At 41.4% G+C, this 24,629-nt stretch overlaps 2 long non-coding RNA genes and 1 other non-coding gene across 3 annotated transcripts in view; 2 read left to right on the top strand and 1 right to left on the bottom strand.

Moving 5' to 3' along the window:
• The window catches only part of LOC144382892 (uncharacterized), a 43,259-nt gene that overhangs the window by 9,117 nt on the left and 9,513 nt on the right, over positions 1-24,629 (top strand). The window contains exon 3 of the long non-coding RNA XR_013450475.1: positions 9,245-9,327. This is a non-coding gene — a long non-coding RNA (uncharacterized LOC144382892). The remainder of the gene's footprint in view (positions 1-9,244; positions 9,328-24,629) is intronic.
• Positions 84-181, top strand: LOC118521990 (U6 spliceosomal RNA). Its single transcript, XR_004910401.1, has one exon. It is a non-coding gene; the product is annotated as a U6 spliceosomal RNA (small nuclear RNA).
• Positions 1,604-5,164, bottom strand: LOC144382761 (uncharacterized). The gene is made up of 3 exons (XR_013450150.1): positions 5,119-5,164; positions 4,804-4,959; positions 1,604-1,795 (listed from the first exon to the last, which is right to left on the bottom strand). It is a non-coding gene; the product is annotated as an uncharacterized LOC144382761 (long non-coding RNA).

Genomic DNA, 24,629 nt, shown 5'->3' with positions numbered 1-24,629 from the left:
CTTCTCCCATTCATTAGGGTGCTTTTTAGTTTTGTTGTTTCCTTCACTGTTCAGAAACTTTATTTTGATATAGTCCCAATAGAGGGCTTACTTTGGCAGCACATATACTAAAATTGAAACAATGCAGAGATTGTCCCTGTGCAAGAATGACACACAAATTAATGTATAGTCCCAATAGTTTATTTTTGCTTTCTCTTGCTGCAGGAGACATATCTAGAAAAGTGTTGCTACAGCCAATGTCAGAGAAATTACTGCCTGTGCTCTCTTCAAGGGTTTTTATGATTTCAGATCTCACATTTAGGTCTTTAATCCATTTTGAGTTTATTTTGGTATGGTCCAGTTTTTTGTTTTTTGGTTTTTTTGGTTTTTTTTGCAGGTAGCCGCCCAGTTTTCCCAACAGTATTTGTTGAAGAGACTGTCTTTTTCCCATTGTATATTCTTTCCTCCTTTATTGAAGATTAATTGACCATATAATTGTAGTTTATTTCTGGTTTTCTATTCTATTCTATTGATCTATATGTCTATTTTCATGCTGGCACCATACTGTTTTAATTACTACCACTTTGTAATATAACTTGAAGTCTGGGATGTGATACCTCCAGTTTTGTTTTTTGTTTTTTGTTTTTTTTTTTTCAAGATTGCTTTGGCTATTCGAGGTCTTGTGGTTCCATACAAATTTTAGGATTGTTTGTTCTAGTTCTGTGAAGAATGCTGTTGGTAATTTGATAGGAATTGCATTAAATCTGTAGATTGTTTTAGGTAGTATAGACATTTTAACAATATTTGTTCTTCCATCCCATGAGCATGGGATGTCTTTCCATTTCTTTGTATTGTCTTGAATTTCTTTCATCAGTGTTTTATTGTTTTTGGAGTACAGATCTTTCACCTATTTGGTTAAGTTTATTCCTAGATATTTTATTGTTTTTGGCACAATTACAAATGGGATTGTTTTCTGAATTTCACTCTCTGCTGCTTCATTATTAGTGTATAGGAATGCAACTAATTTCTGTACATTGATTTTGTATCCAGTGACCTTACTGAATTCATTTATCAGTTCTGGTAGGTTTTTGATGGAGTCTTAGGGTTTTCTATGGCTACATAGTCATTTGTAAATAGAGTTTTACTTCTTCCTTACCAATTTGGATACATTTTATTTCTTTATGTTGTCTGATTTCTGTGGCTAGGACTTCAGTACTATGTTGAATAAATGGGGTGAGAGTGGACATCCTTGTCTTATTCCTGAACTTAGGGGAAAAGCTCTCAGTTTTTCACCCTTGAGTATGATGTTACCTGTGGGTTTGTCTTATAAGGCCTTTATTATGTTGACTACTCTGGAGTGGGTTTTTATCATGAATGGATGTTGTCCTAAAGTCTGAATAGCCTTGAAGAAGCTGCCTCTCTTCTGTTCTCTAAATTTCATGCAAGTGCCTCTCATTTGTGGAATCTAACATGCAAAACAGTTGTCAAGGGATTCTAAGAAATATTTTCCAGAATTCCTAACTCTTGGGGGAGTACAGAAGTGGGATGCTGAGTTGCCAGTAGACAGTCTAGTGCAGTTCATTATTTTAGGTACTCAGGATCCATACATACCATTTTACTCTCATTTAGTTTCCAAACGATGATAATGACAATATAATGCTTGCACCTAATGTGCTGTGACTATCTCTCTTACAAAGATGCCTTACCATCTTCCCTCAAAAGAGGAGACCCAAAGTTTTATCAGTCATTTTTCTTGTCTTTATGATGGTCATCCTTTTTCTTTTTCAGTCATGATCCCCCCTTGATGTCCTGTAATCTAAAAACAAAATATAAGGTTAACTATCATCAACTCATCCTATATGGAAGAGCACAGGAAGGGAAAAGAGAAGGAGAAGAAATAAATTAACAAGTATACATATATACAGAATAAACCAAGGAAAAAATATGCCTAGCTACTAAGATCTTTTTTCTTTTTAAAAAGATTTTATTTATTTATTTGACAGAGAGAGACACAGCAAGAGAGGGAACACAAGCAGGGGGAATGGGAGAGGGAGAAGCAGGCTTCAATATGATAGTATTTGGAGCTGAGCCCTTTGGGAGGTAATTAGGTTAGATGAGGTTATGACAGTGGGGCCCTCATGGAGAAACCAGAAAGCTCATTTGCTGTCTGCCATGTGAGGACATAGCAAGAAGGCAGCCATCTGCAAGCTAGGAAGAGAACTCTCACCAGAACCCAGCCATGCTGCACCCTGATCTTGGACTTCACCCTCCAGAACTGTGAGAAATAAATTTATGTTGTTTAATACTAGTCTATGGTATTTTGCTATGGCAACCCAAACAGGCTAATACACCAATAAACTTTCCAGACCATGGTTCTCTTTTGTTGACAGATCTTTTCACATGGACTAGTATCTGTGTTGAAATTATCCCATAATCTGGCTCTGAGGTCACCTCTTGGACCTGAGAACAAATTTGGCTCTACCACTTTGGATCTCTGTCCTTGTACCTCAAACATGGCCTGGGGCTTTCTGTCTGCCTCTCTAGCCCAAGCCCAAAGCCAGCCCAGCCCAGCCCCTGGTCCCATCCTGCTGGGTTACCCCTAGGTGAAGGGTCAGATGATCAGTCATGTGACAGGGGCTGTTGAAGGTACAATGAAACATAAGAAACAGGGCATGGTAGAATGAACATTGAACCTAAATTTAGCAATAGAGGGCACCTGGGTGGCTCAGTCAGTTAAGCATCTGTCTTCGGCTCAGATTATGATCCCAGGGTCCTGGGATCAAGTCTCACGGTACAAGGTTCTAGTCCCACATCGAGCTTCCTGCTCAGTGGGGAGTCTGCTCCCTCTCCCTCTGCCCCTCCTCTCATAAATATATAAAAATCTTTTTTAAAAAATTTAGCGATAGAGAAAGAAGGGAGGAAAGAAAAGGGAGAGAAAATTTATGGAACATCTCTATGTACCAGGCAACATGTCAAAGACTTTAACTATTTCATTTAATTCCATAGTTCTGTGAAGATGCCATTGGCATTAGCCTTCTAAATACCAAATAGCTCATCTAAAGGTTTTGCCCTCGGTGGTAAATGTGAGATTTGAGGGGGACAGACAAATTTCTCTGTGGGGCTAGAGAGGACACAGGCTGTTGCATGAGTGTAGCTCTATCTAGATGGTGAGAGAGGGAACGGAAAGTTAGATTTCACCTTGACATCCAAGTTTACCCTCATGCACCCTCATGCCCCAGGCTTGGCTCACTGTTTGTTGGCTCTAGAACCCTCAGGGAACAGGACGTCATCACTCTGAGGCTGCATTTTCTTATTTGAAAATAGGAGCAATACACTGACACTTGGCATACTATTTGTGGGTTACTGCCAGGATCTGGTGTGTCCATATACAGGAATGAAATTCATACAGGGTAAAAAAGCCCGACAAATTCAGTTGCAACACCCTGTCGTAGGTGCAATCCCAAGGAGGTTACAATACGGCTAAGGGGGCATAACATAAACCAAGTGATAATAATATACATGTGACTGAAGTGTTAGCCACTTAGATGTCCCCAGACTCCTCTGGCCTGCTGGGAACTCCCATACTTTCATATTTAAATAAAATTATCTTGAATCTTCATCTCCTGTAGAATGAGAATAATCACCATCACTCCCAATATTTCTAAGCAATCTTGGCGATTCTCTCCTTGTTGTCTCTGGCTCTGTTTGCACACTTCTGCTGAGTTCTCTAACTTTACTAGGTGGACTGTCTTTTTAAAAGTATCACCTCCCTTTCCCCCTCCATGCCTCACCAGCCTTGATTAAAGATACCCTAGCTTCCTGAATTCTCCAAGTACCACTGACACCAAGCTGTACATGTAGCAGAGTTTACCAAAGACTTGAGGGAAAGAGGGTAGCTCAGCATAGCAGATGTTAAATGTCCTTTTTCTTAGTTGTTCCTTGGCCATTGCCACCTCTGAAAAGGCCTTACTGGCCTGCTCTTTACATGGGTCCCCAGCAACCACCATAGTGCTCCCTTTCTTTCTCTCTATTCTCCTGCTGCCTTCTGTCTCCTGCTTCTAAGATGTTCCAGTGATTCCTGCTATGTTACTTATGTAGGACAGGATAGCCACCACCAAGCAAACACTTACTTTGTACCAGGCACTATGCTAAGTGATTTGCACTTCTTGGAGTACTTTGCCATTTATACAAATGTCTTTTTTCCCCTTTCACTTTGGTTCTAATTTAATCACTCCCAATCTTGTAGGCAGATATGCTTATCACCACTTCCATTTTGCAGAAGTGGAAACTGAGGTTCAAGGAAGTTAAATACTGTACTTTCCCCAAGGTCATGAGGTCGCTTTGCCCATAGAGCCTCTGACTCCAAATATTTCTAATCCTGCATTAAAAGTAAAAAACCCCAAGAGAGATAAACCTTGAAATGCTTAATAACAAATAGGCCAAGGATTACTTCCTTATAAGTTATCTTCCAGACAAGGATAGACTTTTATCAGCGTTAGAGCATTGGTGTTGGGAGAACAACACCAACTGTTTTAGACTTCGTCCACCTCACAATTTAGCCATGGAAAATAATTAGCCAATCATAAATCAATAAGGGATACTGGAGGTCAGGCTTTTCTAACCAGAACCCAAGCCAAAAGTCTTGGAACTTCCATGAAGTTTAGCAAACAGAAAATAAAGATTTGATTCCACATCCTTATAAGACTAATTGTAGAAGGTTGTTGATGCTGAATGTCTGTAGCACATGAGCACACTCACAGGGCCTCCCTGGGTTCTCCCCAAGCCTCGTCCATCCCCATCACAAGGCCATGACTGCTCACCCACCTGCTCTCTGACACACAGAGCACAAACACAGCACCGTCTGCCTCGGTCACCAGCTCCACTCTGCAAGGACTGCGATGGCCCCACAGGCATTCCGGAGGCTGTTTTCCCAGAGCCGTCTCCATCACAGCATTCTCAGGCAGAGCACTGCAAAGTGTACTTGGAGAGACGGGAGAAAGGAAGGAGGGGTTTTGAGGGAGAGAGAGGGAAGGAGAGTCAGAGAGATAAAGTACAAACAGGATGTAGAAGCAGAGGACAGGAGGGAAGATAGAAATCCCTAATGCCAGGACAGAGAGGTTGTAAGCCCTTAGTATTTACCATATTCCCACTCTCCTTATTGTGGTCGGATAACGTGTGGTTGATCTTTCAGTTAGGTATTTTTTAGAAACTCTTTCCTGAAAGAGCAGGTTATCTGGTATGGCCAAGCCCAGCGCTGCAGCATGGAGGGGCATTTATCAAGTCCCTCCTCTCTTTCCACACCCTTCACACATCTGGTGTCTCACTGCCGCAGGAACCTGCGTGTGGGACAAAGCTAGAGAGAAAAAGACCTTACCGTTCTTGCCAGCAAAATTCAAAAAGCATCAGAATTCCATGAGAAATGGCAAGCATTTCAAAAAATAAACTATAACTGGATACAAAAATAATGGGATTATAAAAATAACGGGATCCTTGCAAAACACTTGTCACCTCCTCTTTAAACCTGCCATTTTAACTGCCTGCAGTAATTCAAATAGCGTGGTATTCAGGGTGCACACATCCAAAATTGTGATGTTGAAGAAATATATCTTTAAATGCTTCCCTCTGCACCCTACTCCATATCTCTTTTTCTACTTCACAAGCTCTTCACTCAAGGAACTTCCCCTCTGGTGAGAGGGCATAAAGGCCCTTAGCTCTAATACAGGCTCTGCTCCAACACAAGGCTGAGTGGGGGAAAGTGCCAGTGGTGGGGGTTGGGAGGGCTGGTATAGGAGGAGAGAAGGAAGTATAAGAAGTGCTTTACCCAGGGGGTAACAGAGGGGAACTGGGAGGAGGTGGCATCTGAGAAGATACAGGAAGTTCTTTTTTTTTTTTTGTAAGGTTTTTATTTATTTATTTGAGAGAGAGAGCACATGAGCACAAGTGGGAGGAGCAGAGGGAGAAAAAGAATCTCAAGCTGGGCATGGAGCCTGACGTGGGACTCTATCCCAGAACCCTGGGATCATGATGTGAGCCAAAGGCAGATGCTTAACCAACTGAGCCACTCAAGTGCCCTGATACAGGAAGTTCTTGTGTAGAACATAGTGGTGCTGGACATCAGTGGGTCATCTAAATGGAAATGACCTTCAGGTTTTTGGGAAGACAGGAGCATGGAAGGAGACTTCTTAAGGTCAGGGTTAGAGAGAGGAACTGGATGTCCTCTCCAGGAAGTGGGAGGTGTAATAGGCTGTGAGGGCCTGAATGCAGAGGCAACAGAGCACAGAGTCCTTATGCCATGCCCATCAGGTGACTGCCTATGGCTTGATGATTTGGATTATCTACAATCAGTGCAGTTGTGGTTAACAGGAAGATCTTAAAGGTCCATTTTGCTCTAAAAATCTGAATGACTCTACAAGATAATCTGCTCTAAGCCCCCAGATAACAGCTAATTTATGACCCTGGCTGGCACCAAGGACTTAAGATGGAATTGAGTCAGAGAGGAACAGGAGGGCCTCCAAGTACTCCTCCTTGGTACTTTGATTTCTTCAGTCATTCTCTTGGAAACAGGATAATTTCTAGATCTGTTCTCTTCCTTAGCTGATAGCAAGATAATATAACTACTCAGCATTTAGCTTAGCCAATGATTAGAAAGTTGGAATTTTCAGTCTCTTGAAATTTTCAGTCTCTTGACCTTTCCTCTTAATATAACTCCTTCATTTTAAACAAATTTTCAGCATTTTCCCCAGAGGTGGCTAAATGACGTCAGCATTGCGTTAACACTGGCAGACCCAACCTTAGAGCTCAAAAAGGAGTCACCCACAGGGAAAGATTTCAGGAGTGCCTAAAAGATCCTGGTGTTCAAAGTTATCTAGCTCCTTTCCTTACAGCATGGTTTCTTCTGTCTTCATTATTTTAAAAAAATGTTCCCTTTTTTAAAAATTGAAGTATAGTTGACACACAATGTTAGTTTCAGGTGTACAACACAGTGATTCAACAACTCCATATGTTATGCTATGTTCATCACAAGTGTAGCTCTCATCTGTCACCATACAACACTATTATAATACCACAGACAATATTCCCTATGCTATACCTTTCACCTCTATGACTTATTCATTCCATAATGAGAAGCCTGCACCTCCCACTCCCCTTCACTCATTTTGCCCATCCCTTCCATCTCCTTCCTCTGTCAACCATCAATTTGTTCTCTGTATTTATGGGTCTGTTTCTGCTTTGTTTGCTCATTTGTTTTGTTTTTTATATTCCACATGTAAGTGAGATCATATGGTATTTGTCTTTCTCTGACTTATTTCACTTTAGGTCCATCCATGTTGTCACAAATGGCAAGATCTCATTCTTTTTAAGAATGAGTAATATGCCATTGTAGGTACATACACACATATATATGTGTATATATGTATATGTGTATATATGTATATGTGTATATATGTATATGTGTATATATGCATATGTGGGAGAATGTATATGTATATACACATCTTCTTTATCCATTTGTCTATGGATGAACACTTGGGCTGCTTCCATATCTTGGCTATTGTAAATAATACTGCAGTAAACATAGGGGTGCATGTATCTCTTTGAATTAGTGTTTTTGTATTCTTTGGGTAAATACTCAGTAGTGAAGTTACTGGATCATATGGTAGTTCTATTTTGAATTTTTTGAGGAAACTCCATACTATTTTCCACAGTGGCTGCACCAATTTACATTCCCACCAGAAATGCATGAGGGTTCCTTTTTCTCCATCTCCTCATCAACACTTGTTCTTTTTTGTCTTTTTGATTCTAGCCATTCTGACAGGTGTGAGGTGATATCTCATTGTGGTTCTGATTTGCATTCCCCTGATGATTAGTCATGTTGAGCATCTTTGCATGTGTCTGTTGGCCATCTGTATATCTTCTTTGGAAAAATGTCTATTCAGGTCCTCTGCCCATTTTTTATTTGGATTTTTTTTGGTGGGGGTTGTTGAGTTGTTCTTCATTATTAACTATCCAACAAGTATCTATCAGGTGCCCACTGTGTAACAGCCTAGGAAGCACTGTGCATTTGAGTTGTGAGTGGTGAGTGTTTTGGTTGGTTTGTTTGTGTGTTTGTTTCAACTGGGCTACTGGTCTGCTGGAGAGGCTTTCTGTCTGTGTGACAGATGGATGCGGAAATCACAGAGGAGAATGGAGTTTTCCTGGGGGTGAGATAGGAGCAGGAAGGCCTTCTGTGTGTCATATAACCTGTAGACAGTTTAAACAACCATAAAAAAAAAGTTTTAAATTGAACTTCTAGAAATGAAAACACAACATCTAGAATGAAAGTACACTGAATGGGATTAATAGCAGCTTAGACATTGCAGAAGAAAAGATTGGTAAACTTGAAGACATAGCAGTAGAAACTATCCAAAATAAAACACAGGGGCAGAAAGACTGAAAGAGAGAGAGAACAGTATTAGAGATCCCTGGGATATTATCAAGTGGCCTAATATACATATAATTGGAGTCCTAGAAAGAGGGGATAGATGGGAGAGAGAGAAAAAAATATTTGAAGATATACTATTTTAAAAATTATATCCTTTTTTTTTTTTTTTTTTTTTTAAAGATTTTATTTATTTATTTGAGAGAGAGAGAATGAGAGACAGAGAGCATGAGAGGGAGAAGGGTCAGAGGGAGAAGCAGACTCACTGCCGAGCAGGGAGCCCGATGTGGGACTCGATCCAGGGACTCCAGGATCATGACCTGAGCCGAAGGCAGTTGCTTAACCAACTGAGCCACCCAGGTGCCCAAAAATTATATCCTTTTAGAAAAGATTTTATTTATTTTTTTGAGAGAGAAAGAGAGCAAGCACGAATAGGGGGCAGAGGGAGAGGGACCCTGGGATCACAACCTGAGCCGAAGGCAGACGCTTAACTGACTGAGCCACCCAGGTGCCCCTAAAAATTATATCTTAAAGTATCTTTCATTAAACTTCATTTTTTGGTACACAGAAACAGTTGATTTTTGTATTTTGTTTTTGCATATTTTTGTGGAAATCATCCCCACCATCAATGTATGAGAAGTCCAGTTGCTCTGAAAGCCTGTTAGTACTTGGTATGGTCCTTAGCTGTCCTGTAAACAGCTCTCTCATAAGAACCAGTCACCTTTTCACTGCCAAATCTAGCATCTTCTTCTCATTTGCCATGCTACCTGATTTTATACATCACTGAAAATCATTGATCTCTCCTCCTTCTTACAGATTATATCTCTTTTTCACTTTTCCTCCTAGCTCACCAACTGCTTCTACCAAGTCTGCTGTCTCTTCTGGCTCTCCTATCAGAGCAACTGTTCTGACTTCCTGGGAGGATGGTGGTAAGCCTGGCAGGGATGGGTGGGCATAGCAAGATCGGTGGGTGGGTATGAGCTGTACAAGTTCTCAGGAAGGAGGTCTGGAAGAACATCTCAGTCTTGACTATGTTACATGTGAATGCAAATCCCAAGTGAAGAATTTCAGGCAGCCCGTCCTTGGTAGGGGATCCTTCCCATCCTCTACTTTTTTTCTCTCATTAGGGCCTGAATCTGCTATCTGCAGCTGAAGAAGCTAGAGCTTTTGTGTCCTCAAATTCCTACTTAAATTATTAAAAGAATGTATAAATAGGAGCAAATTGTATCAGCATAGGAAGTCCATGATCAGCATTAACTGTATACTAGAAACCAGGAGAAACTTTTGCTAACAACAGAACCTAGGACTTGGCTTGAAAAGGCCACTGGAGATAGAGTCGTGATTCTCCCCAATGAGAGAAGGCATCTTCTCTCTCATAAAGTCCCTGGGAAGACTTTACTGCCTGTCAGAACCAGTGTTATCTCTAACTCTGAGAGATAAGAGTTCTGGAAGGAAGAAGTTGAGGGTGGATTGAAGGGCCATTTGGATATCTCACTTTACTGCCTTCCTGGACCTTTGGGGTTGGATCTCCACCCTTAGTGTGAAGAAGATCTGATGTTTTCTGTTTCTGAAATGGGCACATGAAACAGATTTGGGTACTCTGTGGAGAAAGCATTCTTTTCTAAGATAATACATCCATCACAACTCAGCAATTAAGCACCTGGCCATGTTCAGTTTAGGTTCCCTTCTCACTCAACCTGGGCTGATGGCTCTCAGAACTGGTCATCCCCAGGTTCACAGAGTCTCTGCCTCCATTGTAAGTTTGCTGGCCTCCATCTGATAGACCTTTCTCTTGCCTCCCATGGTTTTCCAGCTCCTATTTGGCTTTCCACTTTGGCCTATTGATAATCTTTTTTGCTTTTCAGACTCAGTCATTCTTACTTTAAGCTAAAGCAACAATAATCAGCCTGGGTCACAATGTCAACAGCACTGGAGATGGATTTTCTGAAAGTCATCCTAAGCTTTCCATTCTAACTGCTAAATGCTAGTACCCCAGACCCTAGGAGTTTCCATAGCTTTGTCTCCCTTAGTTGGGAGTTTCTGCATCCTGTGCATAAGGTCATTGAGAAAATGCACGAACACCTTGGCTGCTAAGCCTGATCTGTAGTGTCCACTAATGCTCTGTTCAGCTAGCACTACCCACCACCTTTATCCCACTCTTTCTTGCTCTGTCAGTTGAGGCTACAGGCAGTAAGCACGAGAGAGGGCTATTGTTAGTCCATATCTGAAAAGCCTCTCATATACATACCTGGAGAATTTATCAGTGGGTAAATACTTCACAGCAAGCTATGGCCAAGGTATTACATTTCACCAATTTATCAGACAGATTTTTTTCTCAACTCAGCTTCCAGATAGAGCACAGTTACTAACCCTCAAATTGTACCATTATGTAAAGTAAAGAGCTTGGTAGTATTAACAAGATCCCAGGCCAAGCAGGATAGCAAGACCATGAACTCCCACACCTCTATGCCCTGCTTCTCAATTGGTTAAAAAGGGTGTGAGAGTTTGTTTTCTCTCTTCCTTTGCAATGCCTCTTATGGCTTTCTTTTTATTTTAATTTTTTACAAGAGAGGTCCAGTTTCAACTTGATATTCTAGGATCAGGTTGTTAATAGATTTTGCTCAAGTGATTGTTCTTAACTGATTTCTGGTGGTACCCACTGAACTTTAGTTCCCAGGAAATAGGCAAATGTGGTTGTAAAGTGATGACAGACATCTTTTCTAGGCATGTGATTTTTATTTATTTTTGGACTGGTGCACCCCCTCTAATTTTGCAGTGGCTTTACTGAACTGGCATTTGACTGGGTATAATTTTAAATCAGCTTCACCTAGTGTATCAGTTTGGGCCCCAAGAGGAAACAGATGGAATATTTAAATTCAAATTATAGGAGGTTTATTTACAAAGAGACCATTACAGAGATGTGTGCCAGACGTAGCGGAGCCACAGGAAAGAATCGTGCAAGAACCCGAGGCAGTAAGCAGTGCACCCTTACTACTCCCAAGACGTAAGAGAACCAGGAGAGTCAGGTAAAGACCTCCTCAATACCCTCACCTCAGCCTTTTCATGCTCTCTGATCTCTTTGTGGGTCCCCTTGGTAGAACCCAACTAGATGAGCTGGAGGGCATGGGAGCCCATAGTCCACAGGGTCAGGCTCCTAGGGTCCAGAGCCAGGTGGAGAGTTGATCTGGACGGGCAAACCAAAGGTACCTGACACACACACCGGAAGTCTAGGATTAAAACTAAATTAGTTCCTTGATACACTTTGCAAATGATGTTCCAGAGATAATGATGTCTCTCGGGCACACTGACACCTCTAAGCAATCCTTTTTACTCACTATGTTCTCTATTAAGCATGGAAAGGCAACAGAGTTCTTGAGATCCTAAAGTATCCTCTTGAATTTATTCAGTTAGGTGGTGATAAAGATTATTTTCTCTTTTCTCAGATTCCCTATATCTGGTAATATACACTCTACTCAGCTAACACAGGCTTGGGCTCCCTGCAAAGGGGAAATGAGGAGGAGGGAAGAGTGAAAAGGAAGGCTATGTATAAGGAAGAGGAAGCATCTCAGATGGGAGAGATAGCAGTGGAGAAAGAGTCATGGAAATCTGTGAGCCAAGACCCTTGGGCATCTGAACTTAGTGACTGGTCCCAGCCCTGGCCAACCTGTCCTGCCTCAGCGTGATGGCCAGCTGGGACCTTCTTGCTGGCCTCGCCTTCTTTGGACCTTCCAAGAGTTTGGAAATTGGAGATCTTTGCTCTTATGACTTCAGTGTGCTGAGTATACTTAGGAAGGGCAGAGATGGGTGAGCCTGGCCCAGGTAAGATGCAGCGTAGGAGGACGGTTGAGAGCTCAGATTCTGAAGCCAGGCTGCCTGAGTTTGCATTCTGTCTATGCTCCTTATAGCTTCTGTGACCTTGGGAAAGTTACTTAACTTCTCTGTTTTCTGTAAAATGGAAAAGAGAATAGTAACCACCTCAAGAATTCTGAGGAGGAGTCAGTGAGTTACTCCTTGTAAAGTTCCGACAAAGAGCCCAGCACATAGAAAGCACAATATCAATGTTAAATCAAACTGGAACAGCTCTATTGCTGGGCTTCTTGGTTCAGGCCCTGCCCACCAGGGATTCTTGAGGGTGGTGGTGTTTTCCTTCCAGCCTGTCAGTGCACATCTGATTTACTGCTCAGGGGTAGGCGTTCATGTGGCTTTTAGGGAAGAATGGTCAAGGCTACCTCTGAGAATAGGCCCTTTTCTGAATCTGGAAGCTAAACCATCCTTTGTCCCTAAGGAACAGGGAGAAGTAAGTCTCAAGAGTCTCTCCTGATGTGACAAGTGTCCACTTCCATGGTAGGAGATTACTGAGGAGATTACTGATTACTAGTCCAGGTTGGGTAGGTCTATTCTGACTTGCTCCTCCTTGGCAAGGTTTGATCTGACCTTTTTGCCATTGCCACAATATTATCCAGTGTCCCCTGGCTGAATACTTTTCCTCATTGATTAATAGAAAATTCTTCCTCAGGCCAGGTAATCTAAGTTCTGGGTATTGATACAAATGGGATGCAGTAATTTTTGTAACTTAGTTTTTGGGTGCTTATCAGGAGGAACCTACAACCTTTCACCAGAGCAAGAAGTTCCTACAAAACACATGCTGGCTTGTTCAAGAAGATCCTGCTGGGCCTGTTTAGGTGAGGTGTTGAGAATTCACGGAAGCAAGAGATGCAGTTATTTTAGGAACGTGACCTTGTGTCAAGACAATTACTAGATGGAAAGCAACTCTCTTCACAAACTGATCTAAAGGGCTATTTGATGTATAGATCTTAATTACTTGTAAGTGAACCATAATTTATTGGAGTTGCACTTCCAGGAATAGGTAAAATCTGAGGATAAACTATTTCTGAGGATAAACTATTTTTCAAAACTGTACTATTTGATAGACTTAAATATTTGAGAGAATCTGGGTTTGGCTCTTGGTTCACAGCAGGGCCTGGTTCTTGTAGCCTTTACAAGAGAAGCCTAGTCTATATTACTTATTTCTAGCTTTATTATTAAGATCAATGATATAAAATACCTTAAAAAGGGAGAAAACATCTGTTTAAAATATACTGTCAGTGATGTATGGAACATTGATGCCATTATGAGAGAGAGCTGGGATGGTGAAAACAAAAATCTCTTTTTTTTAAATTTTATTTATTTATTTGACAGAGAGAGATAGCGAGAGCAGGAACACAAGCAGGGGGAGTGGGAGAGGGAGAAGCAGGCTTCCTGCCAAGCAGGGAGCCCGATGTGGGGCTCCATCCTAGGACCCTGGGATCATGACCTGAGCCAAAGGCAGACGCTTAACGACTGAGCCACCCAGGCGCCCCAAAACAAAAATCTTATTTTGAGGTGAGTCATGGAGCCATGAAGTGAGAACCATATGGCTGTACTTCTTATTAGTAGCCTTATTTACGTGGTTTTGCTCCAGAGGAAAGATTAAAATGACTGAGGTTATATGGTTTTGAGGACAGATGACTTTTGAAGAGTCTAATGGTAGATGCTGATCAAATCTACTCCAAGGGACGGAAAGAGGTTATCAGATAAAATAGAAGGAAGTGAGATTTCATTAGAGATAAATGAAAAAAATGTAGTATTCAAACTAAGCTGGACTCTCCCTGGGAATCCTCAAGAAGAAAACGGCCATCTATCCTGACCTTGAGGACTGCAGCTCAGTCTGGCACTTAGGACTGGGTAGCAAGGTCGCTGGAGGGTTATTCTTGCTTTAAGTCTCAGACATTCATGACCAGAGTTTCATCTGCCCCCGAGGAGCCCTGTTTGCTGATCCTCACTCTGTACCTTCTCTTTTTACTACACTTGATCTTAGCCAAAAGGCCGAGAAGCGATGTACCTTCTCTTTTTAGCTTAAGCTGCTTACTTCCTGGCATCTGCATCATGGATTCCCAGAGGGCACTGACCTTGTCTGTCCTCACCTGTTTGGTGCTCTTGGTCCTGGTTCACCACTTTCTGAAAAAGGTTCTTTGGTAAAAAAACTAACAAGATGTCTAAGCTCTTTAAAAACTCCTTCCTGAAGCTCTGGATGAAATGATGAGTAAGATTTCAATATCTTCCCTTTTTCTCTGTTGACAGCTCCTGAGCCATCTCTCAAACCACTCCCCTTACAAACCCAAAGCTCAGGGAGCAAACAGCAACAGGCCTCTGGGCACTGGACTTCGGGTTCTTGTAGCCTTGTGTCTCAACATTGCTAGGGGGCAGGAGGGGTTAAGTTTCAGAGAAAAGTTTCAGTCGGTTTATTGTCAGGGCTGGTGTCAAAAATGAGAAAAAACATGCTCCTTTTCAATGAAGTAAAACAAAGAGGCTTGCAGCTGCATTAAGCTATTGAATTGATTTGGTGGTCATATGTGTCTCCCTTACTTCCCTGATACTCTTTATGCTTTTTTTCCCTCGAGTCCTCCAGACTTCTTGAGTCCATTGCTATCTTTTACAATTCCTTAGAGTTTAAGGGGAAAATTTACTGTCCAATGTATACTGAGCTGGATTCTACAGCAGCCACAGCTCATCTAACTATGGCATGCACGTGTCCTTTGATCGCAGGCCTGGGGCGAGAGAATATCTTTCAGACTCTATGAAGTTCCTCTTTTCTGCCTATTCTCCAATGGATGCACAGAAGATGTTCACACACACACACACACACACACACACAAGAATGTTCACAACAGCGATAATTTGGAGAAACACACCAGACTACAACCTTGATTTTCGATCCTTGATTTATTTGACACTGAGAAGATAGAGCTAAAAAGACTTCACTCATTAACAGGATGGATTTTGGAAGCCAGATTTTATTCACTTTAAGTGAGATGAGTTCACAATGAGAACAGCTCTGAAATTCAACTTTGACCTGTGAAGCCTTTTGTCATTGTTGGTGTTCCTGACCCATCTCAATGGACAACGTGTTCTTTTTGTTTTCTCTTCTTTTCATTTGAGACCTCTCTTCTAATTTTCTTTCTTTGTCCAATACTCAGACAAGAGGAAACCAGTTTGTGTATTGATCCAATATGTCTGGTACATCAAAGGACCATAAGACCATAAGTAATTGATTTGTGGCTTAGCCTTTACTTTTGCCCTTGGAGTAGTTGGATATTGGGTAGAGATCCATAGGGGAACAAGAATATTTTTCCTCCTTTTTAAAAATACTTTGGTTACGGGCGCCTGGGTGGCTCAGTCGATTAAGCAATTAAGCGTCTGCCTTCAGCCCCGGTCATGATCTCAGGGTCCTGGGATTGAGCCCCTTTTCCCTCTTCTGCTCCCCCTGCTTATGCTTTCTCTGAGTCAAATAAATAAATGAAATCTTTTAAAAAATACTTTGGTTATTCATTAGAACAGTCTTAAAAAATAAACCTTTTTTAAAAATTTTTAAAAATATTTTATTTATTAAAGAGAGAGAAGGAGCACAAGTGGTTGGTGGAGCAGAGGGAGAGGGAGAAGCAAGCTCCCCACTGAGCAGGGAGCCTGATGCAGGGCTCTATCCCAGGACCCACAACCCAAGTAGAAGGCAGACGCTTAACCAACTGAGCCACCCAGGCACCCCAAGAATAAACCTTTATATCACATCTTACCGATATGGAAACTTGAAGAAAAGGAAGTTATGTGACTTGTGTCCTCAGATTGGACTCTTTTTTTTTTTTTCCTTTTTTAAAATTCAGATTTCTTTTTTTAATTAACATATAATGTATTATTTGTTTCAGGAGTACAGCTCTGTGATTCATCAGTCTTACACAATTCACAGTGCTCACCATAGTACATACCCTCCCCCATGTCCATCATCCAGCCACCCCATTCCTCCCATCCCCCTCCACTCCAGCAACCCTCAGTTTGTTTCCTGAGATTAAGAGTCTCATATGGTTTGTATCCCTCTTTGATTTTGTCTTGTTTTATTTTTCCCTCCCTTCCCCTATGATCCTCTGTCTTGTTTTTCAAATTCCTCATATCAGTGATATCATATGATACTTCTCTTTCTCTGACTGACTTATTTCCTTTAGCAAAATACCCTCTGGTTCCATCCACGTCATTGCAAATGGCAAGATTTCTTTTTTTTGATGGCTGCATAATATTCCATTGTGTGTGTGTGTGTGTGTGTGTGTGTGTGTGTGTGTGTACCACATCTTCTTTATCCATTCATCTGTTGATGGACATCTAGGCTCTTTCCATAGTTTGGCTATTGTGGACATTGCTGCTATAAACATTAGGGTGCACGTGCCCCTTCGGATCACTGCATTTGTATCTTTGGGGTAAATACCCAGTAGTGCAATTGCTGGGTCGTAGGGTAGCTCTATTTTCACCTTTTTGAGGAACCTCCATACTGTTTTCCAGAGTGGCTGCACCAGCTTGCATTCCCACCAATAGTGTAGGAGGGTTCCCCTTTCTCTGCATCCTCGCCAACATCTTAATTCAGAGGCCTGAAACACAGTTCACTTATGGCATAAATGAGCACATTTATCTCACCAGTTGCCCTGCCATTCTCACTACAGACCTTATCAATCATCTCTTTCTTTGGATGTGTGATGTCCATGCTCTACTACTTGGGCCTTGTGCAGTAGATGGTTCAGAAGGTGAGTCATTCTCCTGTACCAGTCAGGAGGTGGGCTTTCATCTCGTGATCTGTCAAGAGGCATGAAGGTGACACTTACTTTGGAAAAATGCGTATGTGTAGGATGTAGAGCGGTAAAACCAATGTGAAAAGGCAAACCCTTTCAAGCATGCCTGATTTCAGATGGTCAGGTGCAGGCCCTATGTAGGCTGAGGGGCAGAGCAGAGATGGAAAATAGGCTGAACTCTATTTCAAATGAGTTCTAATCTACTTGTTCTGGAAGCCAGGAGTCCTGAGTTCTGGTCCAGGCTCTGTTTGTAACTTGCTCTGTGGCCTTAGGCTTGTCACTCTACTTCTCTAGGCCTCAGTTTCCTTACCAGTAAAATGGAGGAGGGGTTTTGTGGGATACTCTCCAAGATTCCTGCTAATGTTAATGCTTTAGGTGTTTATATCTCTTTAGGTAACCTGGTTTTTCAAATCACCATGGGTACCACTGCCACAGACACTCTAGCTGTGGCAGGAAGCCTCCTTGTGGGGTTGGTAAGCACCCTAAGGCCTTTTGATCTTCTTTTCTTTGGGGAACACAAAGTGTGGCAGAAAGCAGGTTGAGAAAAGCATGTTTTCTTTCTGATAAGTCAAATATATGAGGACGGTATGGACAGCCAATTACTGATAAAAGAAAACTTGGAAGCTCAAAGAAAACTCTGCTTATTGCTTTCACACTTCATGCCTAATAATACTTATCTGGGCATACTTAATTTGGATATCCTTAACCACTGATCCAACTTCTTATACAGGAATGTATGGAAATGTCCTGGTCCAAAAATTCTCCTTCTTCGGGGAGCTATGCAGGATGTTAGCTCTATATTCTGGTTTCTCTCTGTGACCCCTGTTTTCCAGGGTTTCTAAGGAGACAACAGCTTGCCTTGCTCAGGGCTAACACTAAGGCTGTCTCTCATAATACTTGTTTGATACATTTGTCTGTATGGAGTAGGTGCTCAATATGTACTATTGACTGAAGAGCTCAATGATAGGGACAGTGGCTTGTCAAACTGACACAGAGTTAGTATTGAGGTCTTTCTCTCCCAAGGCCTCGGGCAGATTAACTGTTTCTGAAATGTTCTTAGGGTACTTCTGCACACTTACACCATAGCACAAAAATTATGCATTATCAGCTTAGTTTCTTCTGCTAGAATCCTAACATCAGAAGTTTGTCTTATTCATATTAATATCCCTATCATTAAATGATAAATAGCATTATTTTAGCTCAATACTAGATACAGTTTACATAGTTGGGTCTTCATAATTTCGTAACATTTTCACAAACATTATTTTTCTTTAAATGAGATATAGTTGACATTCAATATTACAACAAACATGGTTTCTTTTGATTCTGTCATAAACACTGGGCTTTAATCATCTATTTGCAATTAATTTAATAAGTACTTTTCAAGCAACTAATATGTACTCCATAAGGTCATTCATTAAGTATATGGCTTCAGACACTGAGAACATACAAAAGAAATGTACCATTTCCCTTCTATAGCATTTTAAAATTTAAATGGATGAGATACACTCCTGTGAAAACAGACAGAACAATGCCAGCCAGGATATGAGTAGGTGCCAGAAGGAGTGAGGTAAACACTGGGAAGCTCTGAGAGCAGAGCTGGGTGCTGGAGGGGCACTCACACTGAAGGGATGTGTCCTGGGGGTTGGGGTGGGCACTCTGCAGCTGGGGAGCTACACCCTTTTGAAGCTGCCAGCAATGGAGCCATGGACACCATAGGCTTTGTTGATAATGTAGCAGCCATCCTGATCACCTTTTTTGGCTGTGTTGTCCTTCATCAGCGCTGCCCTCTGCTGGTTAGAAGAATTGGTAGACATACAGGATTCCCCCTTTCCAGGTGAAGGTTGGGCTATCCCTCTAGAGTGCCCGTGAGTAGTCCTTGAACCGTGCGTATCCTGACCCATAGTGAGCTAAGAGAGAACATGGATAGGAGAAGGGTGGAGACTGAGTCAAGGCTCCAGAGAGAGTCCTTGGCTCCTGGCCTCCTTTTCCTGGGATATCTCTTTCCTTCACCCAGGTCATCTGCTCCTGAGAAGTGGAGGGGTAGAGGAAGAAGTAAGGAAGGGTGGTTACCATGATAAGAAGGTACTGTATTTATTGTGATTGGAATATAGACATGTTGTTGGTAAAGGTTTGGCAGTGGTCCTAAGTGACTAAAAAATTATGGGCTGCTTCTGACAGAAATGAGGAAGACTGAGAGAGGATAAAGTTGTCTTGATAAGGTGCACCTGGGTGGCTCAGTTGGTTAAGCAGTTAAGTGTCTGCCTTTGGCTCAGGTAATGATCCCAGGGGATCGAGTTCCCAGTGTGGCTCCCTGCTCAGTGGGGAGCCTGCTTCTCCCTCTCCTCCCCGCTTGTGCTCTCCCTCGCTAACTCTTGTCTCTCTCTCTCAAATAAGTAAATAAAATCTTAAAAAAAAAAAAGTTGTCTTGCTAAAACCATGATGCATTTAGATACTGCAAACATGAACTTGCTTACCAAATTCTGGGATATTATTATAATAGAATGTAAGGAGTTTGGAAGTCACTACTCCATCCTAACAACAACTGAAAAAATGAAGAGTCTGAAAAGCCAACAACACTTCTTGGATCTACAGGAGAGGTGAGGACATAAGGCAAACCACTGCCCCCAAGATCTCTGGGGGGACCCAGTCATAGAAGACTTCCCCATACTTTTGTGAGTTTTACCTCCAGTGGCTAGACCAGGTTCTCATAATCATATTGGACAAAAATCCTCTAATGCTTTGGCAGGGAAAGGGGAAAGGAACCATTTTGAAACCAGAGCACTCTCTTCTTTTTAATAAGGACTTCCCTCAGGGGAAACTAGTTAACTAGAGCCTAACCTTCTGGGTATTATCAGGACCTACCTGACCCAGGAGAAGGGAAATACCCAACTCCAGTCTACTGTAGCCATCCTGTCCCACCTAAGGAGGGAGAAAAAAAAACTAAGAAATACTTGTGAAGTTTACAGTCTAGATGCATAGATCACTAAAAGACTGAGACCTAATCATAGGACTAGAGCACACTTCTCCCTCCCCTACCCCTTACTACCACATTACTAAAGATCTATTTATAGCAGTTCTTTTATGGGTACATCATTCCTGGCTATCAAGAAGAAATTACAAGGCACACTAAAAGTCAAAAAACGTAACTTGAAGACATCCTGCCATGTCTGGATGTTGGAATTATCACACTGGGAACTTTAAACAACTACAGTTATTATGCAAAGGGCACTAATGGATAAAGTATATAGTATGCAAGAACAGATGGGCAATGTAAGCAGAGATATAGGAATCCCAAGAAAAAACCAAAAAGAAATGCTATATATCAAAAAACACTATAACAGAAATGAAGAATGCCTTTGATGAACTTATTAGTAGACTGGACACAGATGAGGAAAGAATTTCTGAGCTTGAAGATATATCAATAGAAACCTTCAAAACTGAAAGCAAAGGGAACAAAGACTGAAGAAGAAAACAAAACAAAACAAAACAGAATAGACTATCCAAGGACTTTGAGACAACTACCAAAGGTGTAACATACACATTATGGGAATACCAGAAAGAAAAAAAGGAATAAAAGAAATATTTGAAACAATAATGTCTGAGAATTTCCCTAAATTAATGTCAGACACCAAATCACAGATCCAGGAAGCTCAGAGAACACCAAACAGGATAAATGTCCCCAAGAATTACACCTAGACATATCATTTCAAATCACAGAAAGTCAAAAACAAAGACAAAATACTGAAAGAAGGCAACAGGGGAAAAAAAATTATCATTAAGCTAAAAGAACTACTTACAGAACACACAAAAAGATTTGAGGAACTAGAATGTTTGGTTCTCCCAAAGCAAAAGATATGTGTATTAGTAGTGATACATGCGTAAATGAAGAGAGTTGTTTTGGGAGATGAGGTTGAAAGGTCTTTAAAAACCTTGTATGAAATGCTAGGAATTTAGATTTTGACTGTCAGAATTTTGAACACTGGCATGTTAAGATGTTTTTCCAAAGATCATTCTGGTAGCCACTTGGATGTCAGGGAAACCAATAAACACATTGCTGTAATGGCCCAAGTGAGACATGATGAGAGCTGATACTAGGTGGTTGTGAGGGTGGAGATGCACTAGATCAAGGAGAATCAATAGGATTGGTCATTGCTAGGAGGGAAGGGTGGTGAGGAAGGGAAAGGACTCATAAATGACTTCTTTCTGGTTTGGGCAAGTGGGCCTAAGGGGTGCCATTCATTCACTGTGAAGAACAGAACTAGTTTTAGGAATAGAAGTAAAGAGGAGAGATTATGGCTTAATTCAGTTGGATATGTTGACTTGGAGGTACCTAGGGGACCACCATGTGAAGCTATTCACAAGCCAACTGGGGTCTGGGGTTCAGGAGAAATATCAGAGCTAGAGATAGATTTGAAAGTTATCTATCATTAAGCAAGTGATTCATTCACTATACAGATAGATGTTCAGGTGCTGGCTGCTTAACAGGTTACTATGCCAAATTAACAGATGTTACCCTCTTGTGTTTGGAGATTATCATCAGAGAGGGCAACCATCATCCTCTGAGAAAATAATCCTTTTGATGTACTATTAAAGATGAATTATAAATTGGAAGGATCATGGTCTGGCAAAAGTTTTGATTCCTATGTTCTTGTGGCAGTTCAGTGGATGTCATTGTAGGCACAGTGAAAATTGCTAATTTTTGTTTAACAACAAGTTGTCTTTACATCACTAAATTTCCCTTAAAATTTAATTAAATATTCTTCCTGCTCATTTCTGCCTTCAAAGCTGCAACTGACTTTTTGCCTAAAGTCACTTACTGAGCGTCATTAGGATTTGGAATCTGAAAGAGATAATGCTTTTGTCCAACTCATTTATACTAAGTAAGACTGGAGTGACTGCAGACCAAGATGGACACATAATAGGGTGCAGAATTTCCCTTCTCCCATAGATGTGCCAAATGTACAGTTACACATGGAGTAATTCCCTCTGAGAGAAATCCAGAAACTAGTGGCTGAGTGACTCCTACATATCAGGCAACAGAGAAAATACATCTAATTGGGTGGGGGAATCTGAGACAGTCTCCCCATAAACCGTACCCCTGATACAGCACCATACAATCCAAGGGAACTCCTAACTCCCATCTTCTCCCTGAGAAGGAAAGAATTTGAACTGCACATCTAGTGCCTCAACTTTTAAGGCTCCCTACCCTGAGCGATGGGCTCTCAAATCACCTAGCTCTGAAAGCCTACAGGGCAGGGGTTCCCGAGTCCCACAGAACTATAGCGAATAAAGAAGCCTTAATAGTACATGACTACTCACTGTGGCTATGCCTCCAAGCCTCAGTGCAGAAGGAACTGGCAAACATGCCCATTTCCTAGTCTTTCTCTGGAAGGGGTTTGACTATATACTTTACAAGCTGCTGCCTGAGGGTCCAGCTTCTAATTAGCATGTATCCAAGTGCTGACCATCTTCCTGGAGCCTGAACAAGCTGATAGGCACTTCCCCACCTTCCCCTCAGGCTCACTCCAATGGTAAAACCAGGTCATCGGCATCTCTCTGGAAGGAGCTTGTACACATGTCTGGTGCCACAGCTTTTGTGGCTGCCACCCAAGGGACAAGCTTCCGGATTGCCTGGATCTGATAGCCAACAGGACTTGCATTCATGAGTCCCACAGGACTGAAGCAGACAAAGAAGCTGTTGTTAATGGGCTTGCACAAGAGCACTCACTGTGGCTATCCCCCCAGGGCTCAGTGCAGAGGGAGCAGGCAAAAACACCCATCTCCCAGTCTTTCACTAAAAGAGGTGTGACTGCATACTTTACAAGCCACTGCCTGAGGATCCAGCTTCTAATCAGCATACATCTAGGGGATGACTGTGATCCTGGAGTTCACCTTTCCCCTCTGGCTCCCTCCAACAATAAAATTAAGTTGCCAGCATCTCTCTGGAAGAGTTTATATACATATCTAGCCCCTCAACTTTTATGGCTGCCACCCAAGGGATGGGCCACCAAGTCACCTAGCTCTGATAGTAAATGGCATTTGCATACATGAATACAACAGGACTATAGCAAACAAAGACACAGTTTTCAAATGGGTGCAGAAGCAAACCCCAACAGCTGTCCAGCCAGGCTCAGCATAGAGGGAGCAGGCAAAAAATGCTCATTTCCCAGAGGGGTTTAACTGCATACTTTCCCACCTGGTACCTAAGGGTCTAACTTCTAATTAGCCTGTAAACTGTCAGAAATTAAATATAGGGGTGCCTGGGTGGCTCAGTCGGTCAAGCATCTGTCTTTGGCTCAGGTCATGATCTCCAGGTCCTGGGATCGAGCCCCACGTTGGGCTCCCTGCTCAGCGGGGAGTCTGCTTCTCCCTCTCTCTCTGCCTCTCCCCCTGCTTGTGTGCTTGCTCTCTCTCTCTCAAATGAATAAATAAAATCTTTTAAAAAAAGAAGTTAAATATGAAGAGTGATTCTTAAAAACAGCAAGAGAAAAGCAAGGAAACCCCCGTTAGACTACTAAAAGATTTTTCAGCAGAAACCTTGCAGTCCACAAGGGAGTTGGATGATATATTCAAAAGAAACAACTGCCAACCAAGAATACTTTACCTGGCAAAGTTTTCCTTCAGAAATGAAGGAGAGATGAAGAGTTTCCCAGACAAGCAAAATCTGAAGGAGTTCATCACCACTAGACTGGTCTTAAAAGAAATTTAAAGGAAGCTCTTTAAGCTGAAATAAAAAGATGCTAATTAGTAACATGACACATAAGTATAAAACTCACTGGTAAAAGTACATATATAGTTAAATTCAGACTAATATTGTAATGATGGCAGGTAAATCATTCATAACTGTAATATAAAAGATAAAAGACAAAAGTATTTAAAATAACTATAGCTACAATAATTTGTTAATGGATACACAGTATAAAAAGCTGTAAATTAGAACAGCAAAAACAAAATGGGGGGGTGTATAAATCTATGCATTCAAAGTTAAGTTGTTATCAGCTTAAAATAGACTGTTATAACTATAAGATGTTTTATGTAAGCCTCATGGTAACCACACAACAAAAACCTGTAGTAGATACTACAAAAGATAAAGGAATCAAAGCATACTACAGAAAAACCATCAACTCACAAAGGAAGAGAGAAAGAGAGGAAGAAAGGAACAAAGGAATTTCAATAAATTCAGGAAACAATTAACAAAATTGCAATAGTAAGTCCATACCTATCAATAATTACTTTAAATGTAAATGGACTAAATTTTCTAATCAAAAGACACAGAGTAGCTGAATGGATTAAAAAAAAAAAAAGACCCAACTATATGCTGTCTACAAGAGACTCACTTCAGCTTCAAAGACGCATATAGACTGAAAGTGAAGGGATGGGAAAAAATATTCCATGGAAATGGAAACCAAAAGAAAGCAGAGGTAGCTATACCTACATCAGACAAAATAGACTTTAAGCCAAAAACGGTAACAAGAGACAAAGGTCATTACATAATGGTAAAGGGGTCAATTCATTAGGCAGCTATAACAATTGTAAATATGTATGCATTCAACATAGAGTACCTAAAGATATAAGGCCAA

This window comes from Halichoerus grypus, chromosome 8, assembly GCF_964656455.1.
Source record: "Halichoerus grypus chromosome 8, mHalGry1.hap1.1, whole genome shotgun sequence".
NCBI lineage: Eukaryota > Metazoa > Chordata > Mammalia > Carnivora > Phocidae > Halichoerus > Halichoerus grypus.
This window is presented reverse-complemented; position numbering and strand designations above follow the sequence as displayed.